Raw genomic sequence first — 25,437 nt, 5'->3', positions numbered from 1 at the left:
TTGTCCTGTCAGTTGAGTCTGTGGAGTGGTCAGTGTCCTCAAGGATGCTGACCTCCTGGCATTCTGGCCCCTATGCCACTCCTTCCAACATTTTACCAGGGTTGGTCTGTGTGCGTCATGGAATATGGCAGAGATATGGCTTGTGGCTTCTGAGGCTAGATCAGGAAATACATTGTGGCTTCACTCTTGCTCTCTTTCTCCCTCCTGCATAAGTTATCCAATTACCATGTCACGAAGATGCTCAGGCAGTCTATGGGAAGTCCTCCATGGTGAGAACCTGAGTTATCTTGCCAAAAGCCATGTGTGGTGCTGTCTTGGAAGCAGATCCTCCCGCCCTGGTCAAGCTTTCAGATGAAAGCAGCCCCTACTAAGATGCTAACTACAACTTCATGAGAGACCCAAGCAAGAGTCACCCAGCTAATCTGCTCCCAAATTTCTGGCCCATAGACACTATAAGAAAATAAATGGCTCTTGTTTTAAGTAACTAAGTCTTGGGGTCATTTGTTATACAGCAATAAATAACTACTGTGTGGGCCTTTAATTTTGGATGGATTGCACCTGATGAAATAGGAGAGTAATTCAGTAGCTAGAATTAAAGAGCAGGGTAAGGGTTCAATGGCATGATGATGAACTAGATAAGCAGTGCTTTACAGCCCGAGGGAATGGAAAATGGTGTATCTATTGGGAGAGCCAGGTGGTTGTCCAGCAAATGATAATCCTGTCTAGGAACAGAATTCAGTCCTGTTGGTGCTGAATCAACAAAATCAACCATGAGATGAGGATTACGAAACTTCAGTTATAAAGATGGAAAACTGCAAGTCAGTCAGCCAACCATTACATATACCTCCTGGGAACTACAGACGACTTATAACTGAGGGAAAAATAGCATAGAAATTCCTCTTAAGAGGTGATGAATAGGAATGTATCATTTTTTGGACCAAATACCAGCTAAGGCCCAAGCTAAAAACAGAAAGGGAGCTGGGAGAATGAAGAGAAGGATTATGTAACAGAACCAGGATGGAGAAAAAGAAAAAAAATGTTATAATTGAGGAGAATAAAATTTGAAAACACTAGTGCTTTTTTTTTAAAAAAAGTAAATAATTCAGGAGAGTTTTTGTCCTCTTGTAACTAACTATAACAAAGCATGTCACAATCTACAGCACCACGAAAAACAGGGGTAAAATATGCAGGCACAATGAAACTGAATAGCTTCAAGGAAGGCTGCTGATGGGTAAATTTCAAGCAGATTGTCAGTTTCTCTAAAAATCTTAAAAGAACAGCCTGTGTACCAGGAGAGTGGAGAAGACAGGAAAACTGCAAACAGCTCAGTAGCTACTAAACAGAGGCAAATGAGCAAAAATAAATAAATATTGATTCACCCAAATAAAGGTCCATGAGCTATGGATTTTATAGGGAGACATAAGTGTTTGTGATTTTCTTACCCAGAAGTAATAATCTCTGAATGCTGAGGGAAAACATATACAAGATGGGATTGTTGGATTTCTCACCTCACTTCCCAGACACTCTAAAAATTGTGTTAATCAGGGTACAATGTTTCAGTTATACAAGATGAATAAGTTCATGAGATCCAATGTACAGCAGTGTGGCTATAGTTAATGTAGTTAACAATATTGTATCATATACTTGAAACTTGCTGAGAGAGTAGATCTTAAGCGTTCTCACCCACCCCACACACACGCATACAAAGAAATAAAAAGAAGATGGTAACTATGTGAGGTGATGGCTATGTTAATTAGTGTGGGTACGGTGATTGTTTCACAAAGTTCATGTATATCAAAACATCAAGTTGTACAACCTTACATATATACAACTTTTATTTGTCAATTTTACTTCATTAAATATGAACAAAAATTGTGTTGCAATAAATGGCATTTCCATAAAGTAGACTCCAAATAGAAACATTCCAAGAGGGTATCTATGACTAAATGAAGCCACAATAGAAACCAATGAAACAACAAATTGGAAACGAAGGAAAGAAAGATAAAAACAAAAAGCTGTTACAGGAATCTGCATCAAAGGAGGAATTAATCTGGTTAGCAAGAGAACATTCATTTATATTTATACTTTTGAAGAAGTAACACGATTACTAGTGGAAAAATCAATATTAGACTCCAGTATGTCTGACTGCAAAGTCTGTGCTTTTAACCATCATGTGATACATGAAACTGAAAAAGTACAAAACAAAGGTCAAAGCAAAGACAAACACAGAACTTAATGCATTAAGAAATAGAAATGCATATATTCATATTCTATTTCTTAATAGAATATATATATGTATGTATTCAAGAATTGTTTCTTTGAATAATTCAATTATATATATAAAACACTATCTCATACAAATCAGGGAGAAAACAGAAAAAGTAAACGTGCTCCAAATTAGAACAAATAACAAGCCCCAAATCAGAAGACATTAAGAAAATAAAAATAGAAAACCTTGCTCAACTATACAAATAAATTTGAAAGCCTGGTTGAAGTTGAAAAATATGAATAATTACAAACTGATTTGAGATAGATAGAAAATCTTAAGTAGACAAGTGGCCATAGGCTAAAGTGAAAGTATTCCATAATATACCTCTGAAAAAAGAATGTCAGGACCAGATACTTTCACAGATTCGGTTCTATGAATAGTTCAAGTAGTATACATAAATGGAATCTTATTTAAACTGTTTCATAGAATACAGAAGGAAGAAAGGCTTCCAATTTCTTTTTCTTTAGTCAGGATAACTTTTATGGCATCCTCCCAAAAAAGGTAAGGATAACTAACACATAGAATCACACAATGGCAGACCAAAATCCAGATTTCTCCAATAGATCCCTGTAAAATTCAGTCTTTACAATGGCCCTATGGGATCTGCTCACTCCACTTCTAGCCACATCAGGCACATCAGATATTAGGACTTTTTCTTCTTGCTACTTCCTCTGGAAGAAACTTTCCCCAGATGTCCTCATAGCTAAGGCCCTCCTTCAACTCTTTGTCAAACCTCACCTTTTATAACTGAGGCCTGCCTTAATCACTGGTAGTCATTCTATTTAAATTAGCAATCACCTCCCACATCTACTCTGGATTCCCGCTTCTGTTTTGTTTGTTTGTTTTTATTTGTTTCTGATAGCACTTACCAGCTGCTACCATATCATGTAACTGACCTGACTGTTGTTTGTTTCCCCCTACAAGAGTATAATTCCAGAAAGAGCAGTCATTTTTATCAGTTTTGTTTGCTGATGTATTACAATCACCTAGAAATGTCTGGAATATGATGACCTCTCAGTATATATTTATTGAATTAATGGATTGATTATTTCTTTAAAATTTTTATTTCTTCACTTTTCTTCTTTCTTTTTGGGAACTACTATATTTATATATTGCATCTCCTGGATTGATCTCCTAAGTTTCTTATCTTAAAAACACATTTTTCATCTTTTTCTTCTAGTTCTACCTTCTGGGATTGTTCTTGAATATTCTCCTCTAGCCTTTGAAGAGTTTAAAATTTTCTGATATTTATTTATTTTTAATGTTCAAGGACTCTACATTGCTTTCTGATTTTTCTTTTGTTATATAGCATTCTATTCTATCTCCTAGATGTTGTGTCTTCCCTTATCTATCTGAATGTATTAAATGTAGGATTTTTTTAAGGCTTTTTATCCCCCCATTTTATAATTTTAGAAATAGGAAACTGATAATGGTAAAATCCTATTGGAAGTAGAAATGAGGGAGAGAAAGAATCTTTAATTTTTCATTTTATATCCTTTGGTACTATTTGACTGTCTTACAATAGGCATATATTATTTTATAATGATAATAATAATAATGAGGAAGAGGAGAGGGAAGAGGAAAAGTCATTAGCTAAGCACCTTGACCTTTGAACAATACATTTATCGTGCTCGTGCTGCAGCACGAGGACTATCCTTAAAGGACTATCCTTAAAATCAGCATATGCCCAGAAAAAAATTCAGGTTTCATCAGTCAACTTAATGTCCCTCTGCATTCTATAGTAGTTCTTTGATGCATAATTTAGAATCCCTGTAATGAGTTCTACTAACCAGTGTTCTGCTACCCATCCTTATATTATCTATTGCAGAGAGGGACTTTGATGAAGGATCTTAATGTTATCTGGGCTTTTATTTAAATGTAGTTATGCTACTTGTGTCTTGCATGGCAACCTTGGGTCCCTTTAACCTACCAGGCAGCAGTCTAAAGGGTAAATCTTTCAGTTATCCTTATTTGGTAGTTTCTAGTTTGATTGTTGGGCCTCCACAAATGACCTGTTCCCTTGTATAAACCTAGTGTTTTCTTGGCAAACATGAGCTGGGAGGCTGAGCCATCACTCCCAAAGGAGAGTGCAGCAAAGGAAGGTGACTTGAGCTTCTGTATCCAGGTTGGACAGTTTGGGCCAAGCTCATGTGTCTCATGTTTGAGGCAATCTAGGGCAGACCCCTCCTGGCTTAGGCCAATCTTCCACATGCCAGTTTCCTTAGGCAGATACTACCAAGAGCACAGACCATGGGCAGAGGACACTGGCTAGCCTGGGCCTGAAATTCTGCACCCATCAGAGGGACCCCCAAAGAGGATGGGTTGTGGGTGCTGCCAATAGCTGATTTTTCATTAAGGTTCTGCTGAGAGTCTCAGACCCATTACTGTCCCCACATCTTTGACTTCCACTTGCCCTGCCAGTTTCCATAGCCCAAGACTTTATGGGGTCTGACACTAATTCTAAAACACCCCCCCACCACCACCATTCCCACTTCTTTCTGTTCTGCTCTGCTTTCTTCAGTAGAATCTTTAGGAAGCTTCTCCATCTCATCACTGAAGGGCTTACTTACATCTACCATTGGCAACACTGAGAAGTAAAACAATTTGTTTATGGTATCTTCCTTTTACCAGCAAACTCAACCAAAATTGATGCCAACTTTTGAGATCTTGTTCTCTGTTAACTGTTTATTCAACAAGCCAGGTACCCTTCTAAGCACCGGGGATATTTTGGCGAACAAAGTAGACAAAAATCTCTGTTACCATGAAGCATATATTTTATTGTGTGCCCTCCAAAAGAAAAGCTTTTAATAGCATAAAGTATTGATCTCAAAGGAACTATCTAGATGCTCTTGGGTGCTCAACAAGTATCCACGATCTTAAGGAATTAAATGATAATAGATTGGGACAATCTAATTATAATCTCTTTTAGGAAATGTGGTGGAACACATCTTTAAAAATAATAAATATTTGTATTAGACTATTTCTATCATCCTAAAGCAATGTGTTAAAGGACAAAGAGATCTGGATTTGGCATCATAAGACAGATTCAGATTCTGTCTCTGCTCTTGTGCCTTTTGGCAAGTTATTTCATCACTCTGAGCATCAGTTCTGCCCCTCGGCTCTTCCGCTGCCCTCTCCATAAAAAGAGATTCCAATACCCATTGGGATGATAGTAAGATAAGGTATGTCAGCAGCTTAGGATGGCCTGGGGCAAAATAAAGGCCCAGCATATTAGATGCCTTCTCTGTGGAAAGAGCAAGGGTTGGGTACCCTTGTCAGAGCCCTTGATCCCAGCAGGGGAGCTTCCCATGTGCAAATCCTGTGGCTCTTGGGGGGTGGGGTGCTGTGCCTGTGCCCTGAGTGTAGAGCTGTTTGGAGCAGACAATGGAGCCCACTCAGCTCCGTGGCCAGCAGGCTGTAGGGGCAGGAGACTTGAAGGCTGGCCACTTCACAGCTGGCTCTCTTGATGAAGGAAGCCCTTCACTTGAGCCATTTTCTTATGAAATACCCTTGATTTGACCACTGCAATGTGTTTGGGATGAAAACCTGTGCTAAATTCCTTCAGATCCTTTTAATGACAAACCCCAATGTCCTCAGGAAAAAGATGGAGAAAATCCACGTTGGAGGAGCAAGAGGAAAGGTCCCATGCTGAATTATGATGAGCATGACTGAGGACACGCACATGTATTGCAGAGCAGCTTAATTTATTTTTCACTATTATAAAAATGAATCACATCCTCTTGGCTTCTCTAAGTCAGAGGAAGAACTGTTAGACACAAAGCAAAGGGTCCATCAAAGTGACGGTGCTGTGGGCGACTACCTCCAACAACTCTTAGAGAGGTTTATTTAGGATGATGTAAAGAGGGAGAGGACCAGAGACATAAATTTGGAGCCTCCTGAAATGTACTTGTAGCTGAGTTCACAGAAGGCCAGGATGAGATTTGATTCCCATAGGCTTCAATGGGTAGCTTATGCTGATCAAAAAAGAAAATACAAATAGATAATAAAAAGCAACTTTCATTGAAAAGAGATGAATGATACATAGATTTAGTATCTCAGGGTAGGAGTCATGATTCAAGTTGGTCATTTCTAGTCTATCAGGAAAGGAGAGTAAGAAAGGAAAAAGGGAGACGATAAAGATCTGAGAAAGCAAAATTCTCACAGGAAATTTATTTTGTGCTAAAATTTGGGGAAAAAATCTTTAGCGTTATCTATTCATCTCGGTGATGGATGTAATTATTGAGACATGTTGACAACAACAATACGTGTTGTTTGTTGGAATATCTGAGCTTTGTGATGACAGATATAAATGGGGTTCCAGGACCAATTCCAAAGTGTGTGGAGGCTTCCCCACAACAACAAGCAATTCTCGGACACCAGCAGGGCATCCAAGAATTCAGCTCAATTCTGACACTGTCTACCTGAAGATAGAATCAACTTCCACAGGTAAAGGGCTCAGTCCCACAAGACTGCTCCCCATTTCAGATGCCCTGGTTGTTACCTGTACTTCTGACCTACTGGTTATAGATCAGAGGTTCCCACCACCCCCTCCCTCAGTTTGATTAATTTGCTAGAGCTGCTCTCAGAGCTCAGGAAAACCCATTTACTCACTAGATTACTCATTTATTACAAAAGATATTAAAGGATACAAATCAACAACCAGATGCATACCAAACAAAGGGGCTTCTATCCTCGTGGAGTTTGGGGTCCAGCACAGTGGAGCACATGGAAGCATTCTAGTCCCCCAACATGGAAGATCTTTGAAATCCCCCCCTTCTGGGTTTTTATGGAGGCTTCGTTATGTAGGCACAATTGATTAACTCACTGGCCATTGGTAACTGATTCAACCTCTAACCCCTCTCCCCTCCCCAGAAATTAAGAGATGGGACTGATTTCTCTCTGCAGTGGTATTTTCAATATTCAAGTAATAAAATCTGTTGCTTGTGTATTGTTATGTCTGTTAAATTGTCTCATTCTTATTAGTGTGTGCTGTTGTATCTCCAATGGATAAAAATAGATGGATGACTCAGAAATACTTCATTAAAGATAAAAGTGCTATTAACAACAACAAAAAAGATTAGTCAGATAAAATTATGACATAAATAGTAAATAGGTCTTTAGTGTGAATGCAGGATGTGAATCTATATATACTGACAATTTCACACGTGTAGATATAAATTAAAAGTGCAAATGGGAAATACAATTGTTAATGTCAAAAATTAAAATTTTATTGGACTAGTAAAGCCTCCATTTCCAAATATGCCTCTTATGAAACTTTTGAATGTATGTTATGAAGACATCTGTTTTCATGTCATTTTAAAATAAATAAAAGAAAGTTGTACATATTTTCCAGAACAAATGCAAACAAATGGACCAGGACAAAATGGAAATTTTTATCTCTTAAAGTCAAAGGTGAGATAAGAAAGAGAGGTGCATAAATTCAGTTTTTCTCTTTATAGCAAAAACTAATATAAATCTTATATTGCCAAAATGCTGTAAAACTAAACATGAAATTAATGACAAGTATAATGCACAGAAAGGAAGCTGAACAAGCCATGACCAAAAAAAGCTGTTACCAAAATTCCTTTATACATTGATATTGGTGGATAATCCTTTACAGCAGTGGGCTGTTATGAGTAATGCAATCCCAATTTGACTCAAAAGCATCATCAAAGGAGTCCCTATAGCCTTACTCTCAGGATGATCTGTTCCATCCCCTGAGTAGTTTTTACATGTCTAGCATATTTCCATGTGCATGTTTTGCTTGATCACCTACCTGCTAGTATCACTAAGTCATCAGATTACAGGGACCAGTTGAGTATCCTTGGTGAATTTGTTTGAATCTGCTCAGTACTTTCTTAGAGGTAGCCATCATCTTAGTTTAGTTGGGGTTCCTCAAGTGAGAAAAATTATATTATACATTTGTGACCAAAGCTATGCAAAAATCACCTTTTTTTTTTTTTAAGTTGATTTTATAGACACCAGTTGGAGTTAAACTGATCTGTCTTTTCCCCTGTCTTTGTATATTTGATTTAAGGCAAAAGCCAATTTTCTTCATTTAGTTTTGTCTATTTACTTTAGAATAGTATTTGAACTTGTGTGTCCTGGTGCATTTTATTGTTCACTGTGCTCTGCACCTTTATATTTACTCTCTAATTACTGTGCATGAGCTAACAAGTGTTACAATTTATAATTGGATGAAACCAGAAATGTATAGCATGTGAATCAAGTCTTAGCACAGGAGACATTCTCAACAGAGGGAGAAATGGAGGAAAAATTTTTGTTTTATTTTATGCTAAAAATTCAAACTAGAGAAAAAGATAATTTCTGATTGTTTTGTGAGCACTGATGTAGACTAGAGAGCATGCATTGACATAAATGTTAATACAGGACCCACTAGATAGGCAACAAAGAACAGTGTTGCTGTGAGGATTAGAGTCCATGCCTAGATTCCTAGCCACTAGGAATTTATTCACAGAGAACAGTTAGCAGCCAACAGTTTGCCTCCTGATCACAATTCATATTGGAAGAACACAGTAAAAATTGTCAATTAACTAAATGATAATCAGTAAACACAGATAAAATAAGACTTTACTTTTTCACACTGAAGTCTGTTGGCTTTCAAGAGAAATGGTGAACATGTGAGTCTTTGAAATGGAGGTTGAGATAAAAGCATTTCCTCATAACCTAGACCAAGACTGAGGAAACATGTCTATGTTTTCCACTTGCTTCCTCATAGTGTACTATCTCATAGTGTTAGGGTCTTTAGGAGGATAATCATATCACCCCAGGGCCAAGAGCTAACAATTTTAAAATCAAAGATTAGAATACATCAGGATTTTTAAAGGAAATCCAAATTTTGGTACTATCGTTCAATTACTAAAAATTTAACTTTTCTTCAGCAATTAATATTTTTCTTGATTGCTTTGCTAAGAAGGAAATTGATGTCCCAATTTTGTATAATAACTTCATTGCTGAAAATTTGTTCTCTCCCCCAATTTTGTAAGTTTATTTACTTTTTGTGAAAGAATTTGATGGCCTGAGTGAAGCAAAAGAAGATGAAAACAAATGAACAAGTAATACCTTTCAGATCTGAATTCAACCAGCATAAAAACAAGGAATCCATTTGCGAGGTGATATATGCAACCTTTCAGAATTTGAGGGTTGTGACGATTGATTCAGCACCAAAAGCACTGAAAGTAATCTCCATTGAGATCCACAATTATATGTTCATCATATGCTTTGTTCAAATTAAATTGCCAGAGTTATCTGTCAAGCCAAACATGAGCCACCGTCCCTCCTGACACATAATTGTGGGTTAGGGTTTTCTAGTTTTGTCTGAAGTAAATATAATAGTGAAAAGAGAAACAAGTGAGTGGATAACAACCTACTTCTCAGGTTATCCATCATTAAGCTAAATATAAAAACATTGGTAAAAATTTGCAAACAATTTTGTTGTTCTCAACATATGAAACAGTTATTATTAAATTTAAATTTATTTACATAAAATGGATTTCCTTTGTATTTAAAATTTTGAGGACTTTTTTTTTAGCTTGCTAAAAATTGATGGTCCATACAAAATTCTGAACAACCATTAGATGGTCTACTGATGTCAAAAAATTTGAAAACTTTATTATAACAAATACCCAATCACTAAAGATAAACATGAGAAAATTTAACAGACACCCAGATTCACTAATTATACTAATTGTCAAAATTTAAAAATGTAAGGGGGAGGGATAAATTGGAAGATTGAATTTGACATATACACACTACTGTATATAAAATAGATAACTAATGAGGACCTACTGTATAGCACAGGGAACTCTACTCAATACTCTGTAATGGCCTGTACAGGAAAAGAATCTAAAAAAGAGTAGATATACGTATATGTATAACTGATTCACTCTGCTGTATCCTCAAAATTAATACAATATTGTAAATCAACTATATGCCAATAAAAATTTTTTAAGAATTAAAAATGTAAAACCAAATATATTTTATTTTAGACATTCAAATCTATTACTTGAAGTAATATAACATTTTATGACTTAAAAAATCAGGGAATTTGAATTTCAGACTCTAAGATACAGGTAAATTTTTAAAGAATGAGAAGATGCTTAAGTTGTTTGAAATGAATTGTCACCCTTACTGAGATAAGTTAGCATGATGGACACATGACTGACTGATCGATGCCTTTTGTATTCCAAATGCTGTTCATATCACCCATTCCTCACCCTGCCTTGACATCCGTTCAGCTCAAACACATTCATTCACTCACTTAGTCATACAGAAAACATTAATTGAGCACCTACTATGTGCCAGACACTGTTTTAGTGTCTATGGCATAGACATCGAACACAATAGACCAATGTTTCTACTCTCATGGAACTTACATCCTGGAGAGGAAAAAGTGAAAAAAAAGCTAAATAATTAAAAACATAGGGCTATGGTCATATATGTTCATTTGTGTTAAATGTATTGTGAGTAGTTAATAAAGCAGGAGAGGGGTTATGAAGTGTCGGAGGTACACAGCTAAACCCTTATCAAGAAGGTAACTTTTTACCAAAACATAAACAATGAAGGAAACAGGGCATAGCTATATCTACAGAAGAAGCTTGCTAGGCAGAAGGGAAAGCAGGTGCAAAGCCTGTGAAGTGGGAACGTTTGTGATGTGTTCAAGGAACAGTGAGAAGGTCGACATGGCTTGAGTGTAAAAGAAAGAAGGGGAATAAGGTCAGATAATTAATGGGATAGGGCGGTTCATACAGGGTCTTAGAGGTTAGCAAGGACTTCGGCTTTATTCTGAGTGAGCTGGGAAAAACCTTTGGATGATTTTGAGCAAAGTTATGATGTGGTCTGACTTGATTTTTAACCAGATCACCATGACTACTGTGAGCAGGGAGATGAATTACTAGCTAATCCAGATGAGAAATAATGTTGGTTTGAACCAGGCGATGGCAGCAAGAGGAGTAAAAGTGGTCAAAATCTGGAGATCTATTTTAACTGTTAATTCTTCAGGATTTAGTGATGGATTGGATGTGAGCTTCAAGACAATGAGATGAGTCTAGTCGACACAAAATATTTTGGTCTGAGTCACTGTAAAGATAGTGATGCCATTAATGCAGCAGAAGGGAAAATTGCAGTTCAGTTTAGAGTGGGGAATAACAGGAGGTCTTTTTAAGCATGCTAAGTTTGCTATCCAAGAGGAGGTGTTAAGTAAGAATTTGAATATTAACATCTAAAGCTGGGGAGGGGGCAAGGAGAAGCAGGCTGCTGATATTAATCAGGATTCTTCTGCAGGGAATTGCATGTGTGAAGCATGAATCTTGGTGGGATAAGTCAGGATATGACTCTGGACAGAAAAGGGAACAGGTCCAAGGACTGAATTCCAAGGTGTTATCATATTTAGAGGGAGGGGAGGAAAAGGGAAACTAGGAAAGTTGACTGAGAATGAGAAGCCAGGAAGGGAGGAGGATATCCAGGCAAGACTGGTGTCCTGGAAGATACAGAGAGAAAATATGTCAAAAAATAGAGTGATCAGCTGACAAACCAAGTGAGTGCTGACCACTGGTTTTAGCTTTGGCGACACAGAGGTCACCAGTGATATCGACAAGCACGGTTTTCAGAAAATGGTGAGGAAAAAACCAGATTGGAATGTGTTCAAGAGAGCTTGGAAAGACATACTTCGGATTAGCAAGGATAGACAATGACACACGAGTTTTGCTGTATGGGTGAACAAGAAACGGCTTTTTTTTCTTTCTTTCTTCTTTTTTTTTTTTTTTTTTTTTGGTTTGTGGAGATGTGTGGGACCACGTATTTAAGGATGATTAGCAGTGACACACAAAAAGTGGAGTAATGGGGAAGTGCTGGTTGCTTGATAAACTCTAAAATAGCGTTAGCTTAAACCAATAAAGGTTTACTTCTCATTTACATAACTGTCCAATGTGAGTGGTCCTTTTCAGTGGACAGCTTTCCTGTATTTAGTGATTTGGGTGGTCCATTGAATCTGTGAGGACCCTGAGCAAATAATTTTTAATTGAGATATAATTGAGATATAATGTTGTATTAATTTTAGGTTTATAATATGATGAATTGATATATGTATATAGGGCAAAATGATTAGCACAATAAGTTTAGCTAGCATTCATTACCATACACAGTTACCAAAATTTTTTTTCTTGTGATTAGAACTTTGAAGATCTAGGATTTTTTAAATTGGAGAAATAACAAGATATTTTTATGTGATGGGAATGGTCCAGCAAAGAGGTACATAATGAACACCTACCTTAACCTATATTCCCCACTCCAGGCACGGATATTAACAATAAAGTGACAGTCAATGATGAGGTCAGGGTTTTGTATAGACCAAACTCAAAATGATCTATATTAAAAAAACAGCTGCATTTAAGCCACCATTTCCATTTTGCAACATCAAAATTGCCAAATCAAAATGTCATGTACATCAGCTCTTTCATATCTTTTTCCTTGTTCTCCTTTCCAAACACTTAGAATGCCAGAGATGCCGTCCTTTTAAAATGCTTTCTTTCCTTAAAGTTTTTGTATTTTAAATCTTAAATCTAAGTTTAGAATGAAAAGCTTGCTTCTCTTTAAGTAACTTCAACTACTAACAAGCTATAGTGTAGAAATAGTTTAGAAGTCAAGGGGATTCTTCTTATTGCCTTGATCCCAAATCAGACCATGAACTAAGCCAACCCCGACAATGGTAATTCCATTGGGGCATCACTTAAGACTGGGTCAAAAAGGATAGCTACCTTAGGCCAGTTTCCCAAGGGAAAGAACCTGAGACAGATTCCTGTGTATGTGATTTATTGAGGATGAGCCCTCAGGAGAAACCTGTAAAGGAATGAGGGAAGCAGGATAGGACTGGGGAAGAAGCCAGCAAAGACGTGGGCTTAATTGGTGACTAACTTCAGCCTGATCCTGCAGGCAGCTCAGCTGCATGAGTTTTGCCAGAGTTGTCTGTCCATGAGCTGAGGGGTTTGGACTTTTGTACCACATGCTAGCCAGGTGTTGTCTGTAGTCTTCCCTCAGCGTAACAAGGATGCGGCTTGGCCATAAAGAACAGTCACTTCCCAGTCAAGACAGCTCCTGTTCTGGCCAGTTCTTAGGGGAAGGGGGCATCTGGGAGCTGTTAGCAGCGGCTGGAGATGGATGTGTCACCCCAGGAAAGGGGGTCTGGATGGGGCAGCAGCAGCATCCACTATGGTGGTCTCATACTTGCCATCCAGATACCTCCAGTTCCTCCTAGGAAGGATGGTGCAAGTTCAAGGTCAGCATGAGTGTTGATAGCTACTGGAGCACCAGTGAAAGGAAGTGAAACATTCTAAAATCTTGATTTGCCTGAAAAGTTAGTATTCCGACCCCTTGTCAATTTCCCCATGATCATCTTATCATTTTAAGCTGATCAAGACCAATGTTCATCTCTGCCCGTGCTGACGGGGGCTGCCCACAGGGAATTCCTGGGATCTGAGGTTCAGAAACACCCCCTCAGCTACCTGCTATAAGGAGAGTTCCAGCCTACTGAGCATCACTGATCACGGCCCTTAGGTGATATTCACAGTAAATGACAGTGACTCCACACCTGACACATATCTAAATTCCATGTGTTTTTTCTTTCCTGTCAGATAAAATGCTTTCATTTTTTTGGTGCCTGACAATAATCACTATAACTACATCCTTTAGATATCCATACAAGCAGACTCGATGCTTTGTATTCATACCTTTAAATGAGCCCATAAAATTCGGCATGTGTACATAACCACATACTTTTTAAAAATGCAAGCAGGGATTTCCCTGGTGGTCCCGTGGTAAAGAATCCCCCTTACAATGCAGGGGACATGGGTTTGATCCCTGGTCAGGGAAATAAGATCCCACATGCTGCGGGACAACTAAGCTCACACGCCACAACTACTGAGCTCACGCACCTCAACTAGAGCCGGCGTGCCACAAATACAGAGCCCACGTGCCCTGGAGCCTGTGCACCACAACTGGAGAGGGGAAACCAGCACTCCACAACTAGAGAGAAGCCCGCACCACAATGAAAAGCCTGCGCACTACAGCAAAAGATTCCTCATGCCTCAACGAAGATCCTGTGTGCTGTAACTTAGACCCAACGCAGCCAAAAATAAAATAAACAAATAAATAAATAATAAATAAATCTTAAAAACTAAATAAATAAAAATGCAAGCAAACATTGTTGCAAGGCAATTTTAGGAGTTGGAGCAAACTTGTATTCAGATTTTGGACTTGCTACTTACAGCTAAATTCGGCCAAGTCATTTAATATCAGTGAGATTCAGTTTCCTTAAAATGGGAATAAAACCAATCCACACCCCCAAGGATTTTAAAGGTGTCACATGGTAAGACAGAGAAGGCACCTTGCACCACATCTGGCCCCTTGAATTCCCTCTCTTCTTTCTCTCCTGTGCAGAAGGTGGGTTGGTGTGTTTTCTTTTTTCCGCTTGTTCTTCAGAGGATCTCATCTGTGCTAAGCCTGGTGCCAGGCTGTCATCCTGCAATATCTGTTTGCAGTGTTTTCACCTGTTCCAAGTCCTCAGGACCCCCTCACCTTCCTCAAAAAAAAGAAGAAAACAATTGCATCCATGCCAACTATATTAGAGAAAAATGGGACATTTCCTGAATCTTTCAAAAAGAAAATGCAGCAGTGTCCACGTTTGCTTCCTACCCACCCACCAGCAATTTGCTCCAGATCCCTCCCGCCATGGCTATTCTGCAAAGTCCTGGCCACAGCCAGCAGCTCCCCTCCAGATGCCCCTACGGGGTCTCTGCCTGGCTTCTATTACTTAATGCTCCTTCTTGTGGGTTTTTTTTTGCTAACACTCCAAACACTTATTAAACTGTTTCTTCCCAAATAATGCAATTCTCTGGTGAGAGGAGCTATAATTAAAAAAGGAGAGAAACCCTGATTATTGGAAAGCAGGCAAGCAGAGGGGAGGGTGTACTGAATACAAAACAGCTTCCTTTGGCCTGGTAGGAAAACTCGATTTCTACCAGTAATTTGTGATGTGAAGCTCCTCTTGCTTTCAGGCTCTAAATAATTGTGTAAACTTCATTTGTTTCATTTGGAACTTGGCTGTCATTTCCTGTCAGGAGGAAAACAAGAGAAACTCCCCCTGCACAATCCTTGCCTGATCTCCTGTCGGTCAGCCTCACAGGAACAAGCATCTTGCAATTTGCTGCTGCCCAGGCCCTTCATCTTCACACAGAAACTGCGTCTTAATTATAGCAGTTAATGGGCTGTTTCACTCCAGGATCAATATGTCTGACAAAAACCCAGCGCGGCTAAAAGGTCGTTAATTCACATCTGACTAATTCAGGATATGTGATTATTTTGGCACGGACCCAGCTGAAGTTTACCTCTTGTATTGGGGCTTACAAAGGTTCAGTTTGGCCCATTAACTGGGAATAACAGAATTGCAGGGGAAGTATTTAAGAGCATCATCTATTTGCATGGAGGTAACAGGCTGATTGTAGCTTCCACACTGCTCAGTTCCTACCAGGCAACCCCAGGTAACCACTGTTTTGTATTACCATCCAGCCTTGGAAACTGCAAAGTGCACTGCCTTAAAATATATCTACAGGTCCACTAATTTTATTGCCTTGCGGTCGATGCCTTTGGTATATTGTATCACATCCTTCATCCCGCCTCTGATTTCAGCTGCAGGTTCAGTGGACGTTTCCACTTGGGGTTAACCTCATATCTGCAGGCAGCGTCCACTGTCCAGCACAGGATGTGCATGTCTCCTTGCCCATTTGCTCAGGGCCTCCTCTGAACCCACAGGAAGGGCAGGCCAGAATGTTAGGATGTTAATACCCATAGGGGATAAGACTCCACCAATGGGAGGTGGCGGATCTACTGAAGGACACGTGGGGATGCCTTCTGTAAGCTTCTCAGAAGTCCTGGCAGAAGTGAGCCCTGGCTGACAGCTGTGACCTTGATCATGTGCACTTGTACTGTCTTGCCTGCTTGCCTGTGTTACTGTCCTTGCTTCATAGCATAACTTTTCAAATAAACTACCTGCCCCCACTCTTCTTTGGGCGGAAACCTAAACTAAGGGACCCACTCCTTCAAAATTATGTATGAAGGTCTATGTGTATTTGAGATGCTTGCTCATTCCTCTCCTGTGCTTCATGGGTTTAGGATTGATTTTTGGCAATGATTTTGAAAGAGCAATGTCTATTTTCTTTTTCCTTCTCTGTGCTTACAGAACTCCTTCCTTTCTCCCTACTGTCCTTTTCTTGGGTTCTCACAGTCCCCTCTACAGCCCTCTATCCAGTTCTGATCTATTCCTTTGCCTCCTCCTCTTCCCCAGTATCAGCATAAATCATCCCCTCCCCCATCACCGCTTTATCTTCTTCCCGTGTTCTGTTTCTTAGTAACACAGCCTTTATGGACTAATATGGTAGACGGATACCTGCTAAAAAGGCTCAAGGGTTTTTATATTATTCTGAGGCTAAGAAGTGTGTGGTTTAACCAGGAATTTCTAGGCAATTGGGGTCTTCCCATTGTTGCTCAAACCATGCGTAGATTTGAGCAGATGTAGACACGACAAATGCCCCTGCCTTCTTGACCCTTAATTGTCTCAGCTTTTGGGACATCACCACCACATTTTTCTCCTTTGAACTCCTTAGATTTTCCTTCATCTTTTTGGTCTTCTCATCTTCCCATTCTTCAACTCATTGTCACTCTTAGTGTGATCCAATGACCAGTAACATATGTAACACCTGGAAGTCTTCTAGAAATGTAGAATCTCTATACCACAGGATCCCAGAATCTTCGGTTTTAAAAGACCCTCAGATGATTCATATTCACATTGAAATTGGATAGATATTGCAAGTGTTGATGGTTTCCTAGGTTTCCAGACCTGTTTCTCTTCCTCGCTTTCCACACTCTCAGGAAATGTCTCTGCTCTCGCAGGACCAGCTCCTGTCGGTGAACTGATGACTACATGACCTCTTTCCCCCTCTCTTCCCAGCTCATTCTCATTTACGCATGTGTTCAATTGCCCACTGGGCATCCACATCGGGATATCCCACAGGGGAGCCCAACTCAAGATAAGGAAGTATGGGTACTCCGATGAGCCTGTTGCAGATGGGCTAGCCTAGATAATGATATCAATTGGGACCAATTTAAAACCTATTTCAGATGATTACTTGTTGCTATGGGGAGGAAAAGAGTCCATTTTGTTCCTTCTTGAATGTGGAGACTAGGAACTTTTTATTTTAAAAAATGAATGGGTTTCTTAACTCCCTTCAAAACAACAACACAACGTCACAACAACAGCAACCTTATGGTTGGGGGGAGATTCCCTCCTTAGGGTAAACACAGCTATCCCCCTGCTGCTGAGGATACCTGTAGCTCCATCCCTTACTGGAAATTGTCCTAGGCTGTAGTAGGAAACTGATTTTCTCAAAGGTGTGCCACTTCCCTGGGGGGGGGGGGGGGTGGCCTGTGGCCAATAAAGGGGTGTCATGGAGATATAGAGGTCTAGTCCCCTTTTCTCAATTTAGAACAACTCTGAAGGGCTTGCTCTGGCTCTCGTAGGGTCAACTGAGGACTCAGTTTCAACCACTGAGTTGTGGATCAGACTTTCCCTGCTCCTAGTACCACTGTCCTTTCTTCCCATAGGTCTATCTTCTGAGAGAACTTCCTAGTATAGGTTTTGCATCCCAGAGCCCATGTCCAGGGAGGCCAACCTATGACACTGCTGCTTCCCCATCACTCCCTGTGTTACTGAATCCATTAATTTCCATCCTGCTGCTTAAAACGGACAACTGGGAAGGATTTTTGACTCTTCTCTCTCTTTCAGTCCACATGCTAGAATGCCAGTGTTCCACTGACTCCTTTATTCCATCCTTATGACTATTGCCTTAGTAGAAGCTTTCATCCATCTCTTAGCTTGATATTTGCAATGGCCTCATAACTTAATTCCTCACTGCAACCATGATAATACTTCCAGAATTTTAAAAAAATGATGAGTTCATTTATAGTTCTTCCATGGCCTCCCATTCCCTCAGGATAAAATCCAGACATCTCAAGACACCATATAACACCTATTTAGTTCAGTCCGCACCAGGCTTACCTCTCTTGGAGGAGTAGTTTCATGTGTTGCTACAGATTATCAGATTCTCTCCATTTGTAGAAGTGGCCTCTTTGATACCAAGGATGTGTTTTTCTATCCCAGTATCCCTACAACCTTGTTCAAAGTGTGACCTCTTATAGGACCTTGAATGAAAGTTTCCTGCAGGCGTCTATTCAATTCCCCTTTGTGCGTTATTCCTCCCATTCCACCCATTCTAAATTCATGAAGTGAAATGATTTCACTGCCTGCTTATGTTTCTAACCTGTCACTTACCTTTACGTCTTAAGAAAAAACACTTAAACTCAGGGACATGATGATCCACTAGGAATTTGCTGGGGTGACTGGGTAACCAGGATTTACAGTACTCTGCCGATGTGATTCTTTTTACCCATCCTGTAAATTTTAGTTATAGCTACACTTACCTGTGGCCAGTGTGGACAAGCCTGGCTCCTTTTCGTAATTTCATAGTCACAGTAAGGTTGCAAATCTCAAGTTGCTTTTTTGCCCTGTTCTTCCCCCCTCCCCCGCACTCCACAGCCTATTGCCCGAAGCCATACAATGGGTATTCAACAGAAAATGTCAGCATTAATAGACAGTCACTTTAAATGAGCCAAGCAGTGCTATTTCAAGGTTATGTGATGTTCATCCCTATCTTTTGACGAAAGGCTCAGGATTGAAAACTTGTGAGGATTTTCTCTGTGACCAAGCGACATCTTTCCATAGCTATAGGGCATATGTGCAGATTTGAGTATCAGATGTTGGTGCCATCCTTATGCCTCATCCAGATCCACTAGTCTTTAGAAGAACCATGCAAGTAGTTTGACATCATGGAAATGTGCTCAGCCTTCCTGGTTATAGTAGACATCTTTTATGTTACTACTGTGTGTCTGTCCCAATGACTCAGTCTATGTTTGTCCAAAATTATTCTCAGAGTTTGTGATTTTTTAAAAAAATAAACATTGTATTTTAGAACAGTTCTAGATCTTACAATAAATGTATTTTCCTGTACATACTTTGGACACAAAATCGCTTTTGGTTGTTCTTTTTTTAACTGTTCAACTGACAAGTAATGTGCTCTCAAAATGTGCTTATTAAATGAACAAGTGTCTTTAGTGACTACACAATGTGTCAAATCAAATACAAGGTGAGGGTGAAAACTTTTGGTTCTGCATATTAATTACTTCTGTATTTTCATTGTTGAACAGATGATTTTAAAAGTCAGAAGTGAGATTGATCATTATTACTACTTTCCTGAAAATGTTGCCATAGCAAAGAAGAGAAATACAGAATGGCAGGGTTGGAAATGAGAACTGAAATCATCATAATTTCCTGTCTCCATGTTAAGCAGTATTGAGATGGGATATTTTTCTCTCTCAATGTTAAGAAGTACTGAAAACAAGCAATATAACTTAGTTCCTGGCTCCAGAAAGACTTCTTCCAGGAATATAAGAGTGTAAGCAACAGAAGTTACTTAAATGTCATGACTAACATAGGGCTTATCAAGTGTTTCCTCCAGACCCTGACCAACTTTGCTCAGCCATCAAAAGCTTTTATGTCATAAACTCTGTCCAGACCCAATCAGTTTTTTAACTCTTTATTTTATATTGGAATATAGTTGATTAACAATGTTGTGTTAGTTTCAGATGTACAGCAAAGTGATACAGATATACATGTATCTATTCTTTTTCCAATTCTTTTCCCATTTAGGTTGTTGCATAATATTGAGCAGAGTTCCCTGTGCTACACAGTAGGTCTTTGTTGGTTATCCATTTTAAATAGAGTAGCTGGTACATGTCAATCCCAAACTCCCTAACTATCCCTTCCTCTCACCCTCCCCCACCCTGTAACCATAAGTTCATTCTCTAAGTCTGCAAGTCTGTTTCTGTTTTGTAAATAAGTTATTTTGTATCATTTGTTTTAAGATTCTGCATATAAGAGATATCTTATGATACTTCACCATCTCTGCCTGACTTACTTCACTCAGTATGACAATCTCTAGGTCCATCCATGTTGCTGCAAATGACATTATTTTGTTCTTTTTTGTGGCTGAGTAATATTCCATTGTATATATGTACCACATCTTCTTTATCCATTCCTCTGTTGATGGACATTTAGGTTGCTTCCATGTCTTGGCTATTGTAAACAGTACTGCAATGAACATTGGGGTACATGTATCCTTTTGGACCATGTTTTTCTCTGGATATATGCAAAGGAAACCATAAATAAAATGAAAAGACAACCCACAGAATGGGAGAAAATATTTGCAAATGGTGTGACTGACAAGGAATTAGTCACCAAAATTTACAAACAGCCCATGTGACTTAATATCATCAAAACAAACAGCCCAGGGCTTCCCTGGTGGCGCAGTGGTTGAGAGTCCACCTGCCGATGCAGGGGACACGGGTTCGTGCCCTGGTCCGGGACGATCCCACATGCCACGGAGCAGCTGGGCCCGTGAGTCATGGCCACTGGGCCTGCACGTCTGGAGCCTGTGCTCCACAACGGTGAGAGGCCCATGTACAGCAAAAAAAAAACCACAAACAGCCCAATCAAAAAATGTGCAGAAGACTGAAATAGACGTTTCTCCAAAGAAGACATACAGATGGCCAAGAGGTACATGAAAAAATGCTCAACATCACTAATTATTACAGAAAAACAAGTCAAAACTACGTTGAGCTATCACCTCACCCCAGTCCAAGTGGCTGTCATCAAAAAATCCACAAACAATAAATGCTGGAGAGGGTGTGGAGAGAAAGGAACCCTCCTACACTTTTGGTGGGAATCTAAATTGGTACAGCCACTGTGTAGAAGAGTATGGAGATTCCTTAAAAAACTAAAAATAGAGCTGTTATACCATATGATCCTGCAATCCCACTCCTGGGCATGTACCCGCAGATCCAATCAGTTCTGCATCTTCCCAACCCACCTTAAAACTGACCTGCTGAGCCCTAAAACACCATTCACACATTCATATCCTCCCTTTCTTTTTCCTGACTGAGACACTACTAAGTCCTGTAAAGGTGGTATTCTACCTTCCTGCAATAAGTCTAATAATCTTAGCTTCGTCTGATCAATAAGTTCTTCTAATCATCTTTTGGGGAACAGATAGTTGGCAAAAGTGGCTAAAAAGGAAACTGAATGCACTACTCTGGGGAGCCTTTAATTAGTTTACATTGTAAAGTCTAACATAGCTCTTGCATTAAAAAAATTTTATTCTTAAATCCTCTCTAGTAACAGAAAACTTACTAAGATTATTTTTTGTTATTTTCCTCCTTAAAAAAATCTATCAGAAAATTCTCTCTTATTTTGGGTAAATTCCATCTCCTTTTTACATTAACCACCGAAAAGCTCATGACAGACTCGTGAAGGATCTGAGATTTGTGTTTTTTGTGTGCACTTTCCAGAAACACAATTGCGATAATTCTTCACTTAAGAAACTTAAGGACAGGAACTTACAACTATTCATTCTCACATTATTTTAAAAATATAGATGGCTCCTTAAAGACTTCACATTGAAAGCAAAACACTTTTAACAAAATCGAAGGAAATATTTAGTGATGGGATTTATTACCAAAGATCTAAATTCTAGAGACAGCCATTGAAAAAAAATGAGTTCATTGTAAATTAAGTAAGAAAACTACAGTCAGGGACTGGGAAAAGCTGCCTCACATCTCCACTTACTTTTTCCCGTGTCATCTCTTCCCAAAGACACACAGCACAGAAAGCTTGAGAAGTGATTTTTATGTCCGTGGATAATGGTATGGTCTTATGGAATAGTGAGCAAATTGCTTTCTCAAGCTAGGTAAATTGCATTATGCCTTTGATCAGTAGTTTCTGCATTTATTTTTTCTTTTATTGTGGTAATATATATACAGCATAAAATTCTGTGTCTGCATTTCTAAGCCACACACACTTTTTTAAAAAATGCTTAGCTCAAGATAGTTTGGGACAGTCCAGACCTGACAGATATCTGGCTACTCTGGGACATTGTCAGGCATCTGGCCACAGTGAGGCTGATCAGAAGGAAATCTGGGGAGGGACATACAGAATCACCATTTAACTCTTCACATACCCCGGGGAGGACACCAGTTTGCATGACCTGCCCACCTCCTTATTGTGCATCACCCCATCTGCCATAGCCAAACCTCTTGGTATTTCTACTCACAGGCTTGTGGACAGCATAGTATTTGCCTGGGGAAATGCGAGAAGTGCTAATACAGAGGATTTCAAATTATGTTCCGTGAAGAACTGGGCTTTCAAGGAGAGACCATGTGTGAGCCTATCTGAGATCGTGACACTTACTTCAACCAAAGAAGTGCTGTATTTTTATTTTCATAGTAATATTTATGTAGGTTTCATTTTTTAAAAAAGGAAAGTGTTCTTGATGAAATGTTTAGAAACTACTGATCTGTTTCCATACTATAGTATTAACATCCAATTCAGTTTAAGCCTTTTCTCATTCAAGTTCATGGACACCCTCAAGTCTATCTGCAGACCCAGGTGATGCACAGATCCCAACCTGAGTCCCCTGTCTTGGGACCACAGCTGGCTCTGTTATCTGCCAAGGATCTTCCTCAATGCATGTTACCTGCCCTGTAACTCTACATGGTGCCATGTTTCATGCCTTCAGGCTTTTTCTCCCAGGGCTTCATCTACCTGTTGGGTCACCATCACAGCCTGGTCTCCATTGTCCTCTCTTGATGGCTTTCTATCACCTGTGGAGTCAGATGTCACATCCTCAACATGTCTTCCCTGACCTCTCTTTCTAAAGCGGCAACTTCCCCTACCTTTTCACTCTCTTTCCTTCTGCCCAACTTTACTTGTCTTTACAACTGCATTGAACTGTCTGAAGTAGATATCAAATGATGCACTTGTTTGTTGAAACTCTCTTGCACTACCATAGAAAAGCCATGAATGCAAGGAACTTGTCTGTCTGTCTTTCTGCTGTATCTCCAGTGCCAGGCAATTCAATAACCATTTGTTATATATAGAAAACCTGTGATCCTACTCACAACTTCCTAGATGCCTGTCCGTTTTTTCTCTCATTGGCCACAGTGAGGGTTATTCATGTTCCATGTCATGCCAGGTCCTTCTTGTACAGGTCCCATTACAAAGCAATAGGGAGTTCAGCCTCCTTCCCTCCAAGAAAGGAAATTCTGACTCACACTCCTGCCTTGCTTTTTACCCATGGATGGCAGAACTCTGTCCAATAGGTAGACTCCCATTCATCTTATACAAATAGAGTGATGAAGATAACAGCTTTGTTACATTGTTAAAAGGATGTCTGGCTCTGCCCACTGCCTCAGCACCCTATAGCTACCAATTAAGGGGAGAAAAAGACCCCTCAGATCTGAAACCCTGGGACTCTATATGCCCTAGTCTTGGTACAGAATTGTACTGAAATTACCCAAAATTAATTTTAAAATTATTCTATTTTATTCAATTTTAAAATTATTTCAATCCCTTACTCAAGTGTCAAGTCAAAACCCACTTTAAGCTCTTATTTTAAAAAGAAAAAATGTCTTTTCTTTCTTTTCTAGGTCTTGAAATTATATCGCTGCACCAGAATGCCTCTAAATTCTTCACCCACGAAACTGCCACAGACACTCAAGCTTACATGGAGCTTTCTCTTTTTTCCATCCCCTGCGTCACACTGCCTCGCCCCGCCAGAAGAAGTCCCAGCCTGTCTTGCGCCTTGTATCAGTTATCTATTTTATCTATCTATCTATCATCCATCCATCCTTCCATCTATTATCTATTAGTTACAAACCACTTAGTAGCTTAAAACAATCATATTCATATTCCAAAATATATGTCCCAAGATATTTATTAGCTTTAAAGGAAGAACAATAACATAAAAATGGAGAAATCAGAAAGAAACCACCTTGACCAGTAGATCAAGGTGAACAGCACTAGTAATAAGCCAACTTCAAATGCTGCACTTTCTGATATGATGGACGGAGAAGGGCTTCACGTCATTCCTAAAATGCAAAATCTCAGCCAAACCCCAAATGAGGGACATTTTGCCAAATAACTGACCAGTTCTCTTCAAAATGTCAAAGTCATAAAAGATAAGGAATGACTGAGGAACTGCTATAGATTGGAGGAGACTGAGGGGACAAAAACTAAATGCAATGTGGAAACTGACACCCTTTGATACAGGAAACAAAGAAGACACTAGTGGAAAAACTGGTGGGATCTGGTTAAGGTCTTCAGGTGACAGTATCAATTTCCTGGTTCTCATCACTGCACTACAGTGGCATACAATGATAAGATTAAGGGAAGCTCAGTAAGGGGTCTATGGACATTTTCTATATTATTTTAGCAACTTTTGTATAAATCTAAAATTAATTCAAAATAAAAAGTTAAAGAAAGACATGCAATGATTTATTATGTCTCACACTTCAGTGGGTTTCCTGGGTAATTCTTCTGTATCTCACCTGGGCTCTCACATGCAATGGCATTTATCTGATGGCTTGGTAATGACATTTATCTGATGGCTTTGCTGGGTGCTGGCTCATCTGGGACAGGGGACCACTGAGGATCTCCATCATGAGATGTTTTATCCGGGGCTGCTTCTCAATATTGTGGTCTCAGGAAACAGTTTCAAGAGGGCAAAGACTTAAGCTGTAAGCCTCCAAATGCCTACCCATGGCAACTGTATATCACTTCTACCTTATTCTGTTGGTCAAAACAAGTCCTGAGGCCAGACCAGATTCAAAGGATAGGAAAATAGACCTGCCCTTTAGAGAAGAGATCCCCTCAGTGGCTCAGTCACATTTCAAAGGGTCATGGACACAGGAAGGTGTAGTTCATTTAGGGACATTATTGTAAAAGTTTACAATGAGCCGCTTTTGGCAGTTCTAGGATATGCAGAGGGCCTGATGACCACAGCTGGGCGTCTCCATCTCCGCTGCAGTCACGCCTCTCTTGCTGCAAACCCTGGGGAGTGTGGGCCTTCTCTCATCCTGAATCACCTTTCCTCAGGCAAAAATTCTCATGGAATAAAAATAATCCCACTTATTATACATCTCATCAGAGA

At 39.4% G+C, this 25,437-nt stretch overlaps 1 long non-coding RNA gene across 2 annotated transcripts in view; it reads left to right on the top strand.

Moving 5' to 3' along the window:
• LOC109550904 (uncharacterized) overlaps window positions 1-24,764 on the top strand; it is a 376,468-nt gene extending 351,704 nt beyond the window's left edge. For both annotated transcript variants that reach the window (XR_012326211.1, XR_002177598.2), the window contains one exon: window positions 23,936-24,764. This is a non-coding gene — a long non-coding RNA (uncharacterized lncRNA). The remainder of the gene's footprint in view (window positions 1-23,935) is intronic.
• Window positions 24,765-25,437: the final 673 nt, after the last annotated feature.

Source organism: Tursiops truncatus, chromosome 15 (assembly GCF_011762595.2).
Source record: "Tursiops truncatus isolate mTurTru1 chromosome 15, mTurTru1.mat.Y, whole genome shotgun sequence".
In the NCBI taxonomy this organism is placed as follows: domain Eukaryota; kingdom Metazoa; phylum Chordata; class Mammalia; order Artiodactyla; family Delphinidae; genus Tursiops; species Tursiops truncatus.
This window is presented reverse-complemented; position numbering and strand designations above follow the sequence as displayed.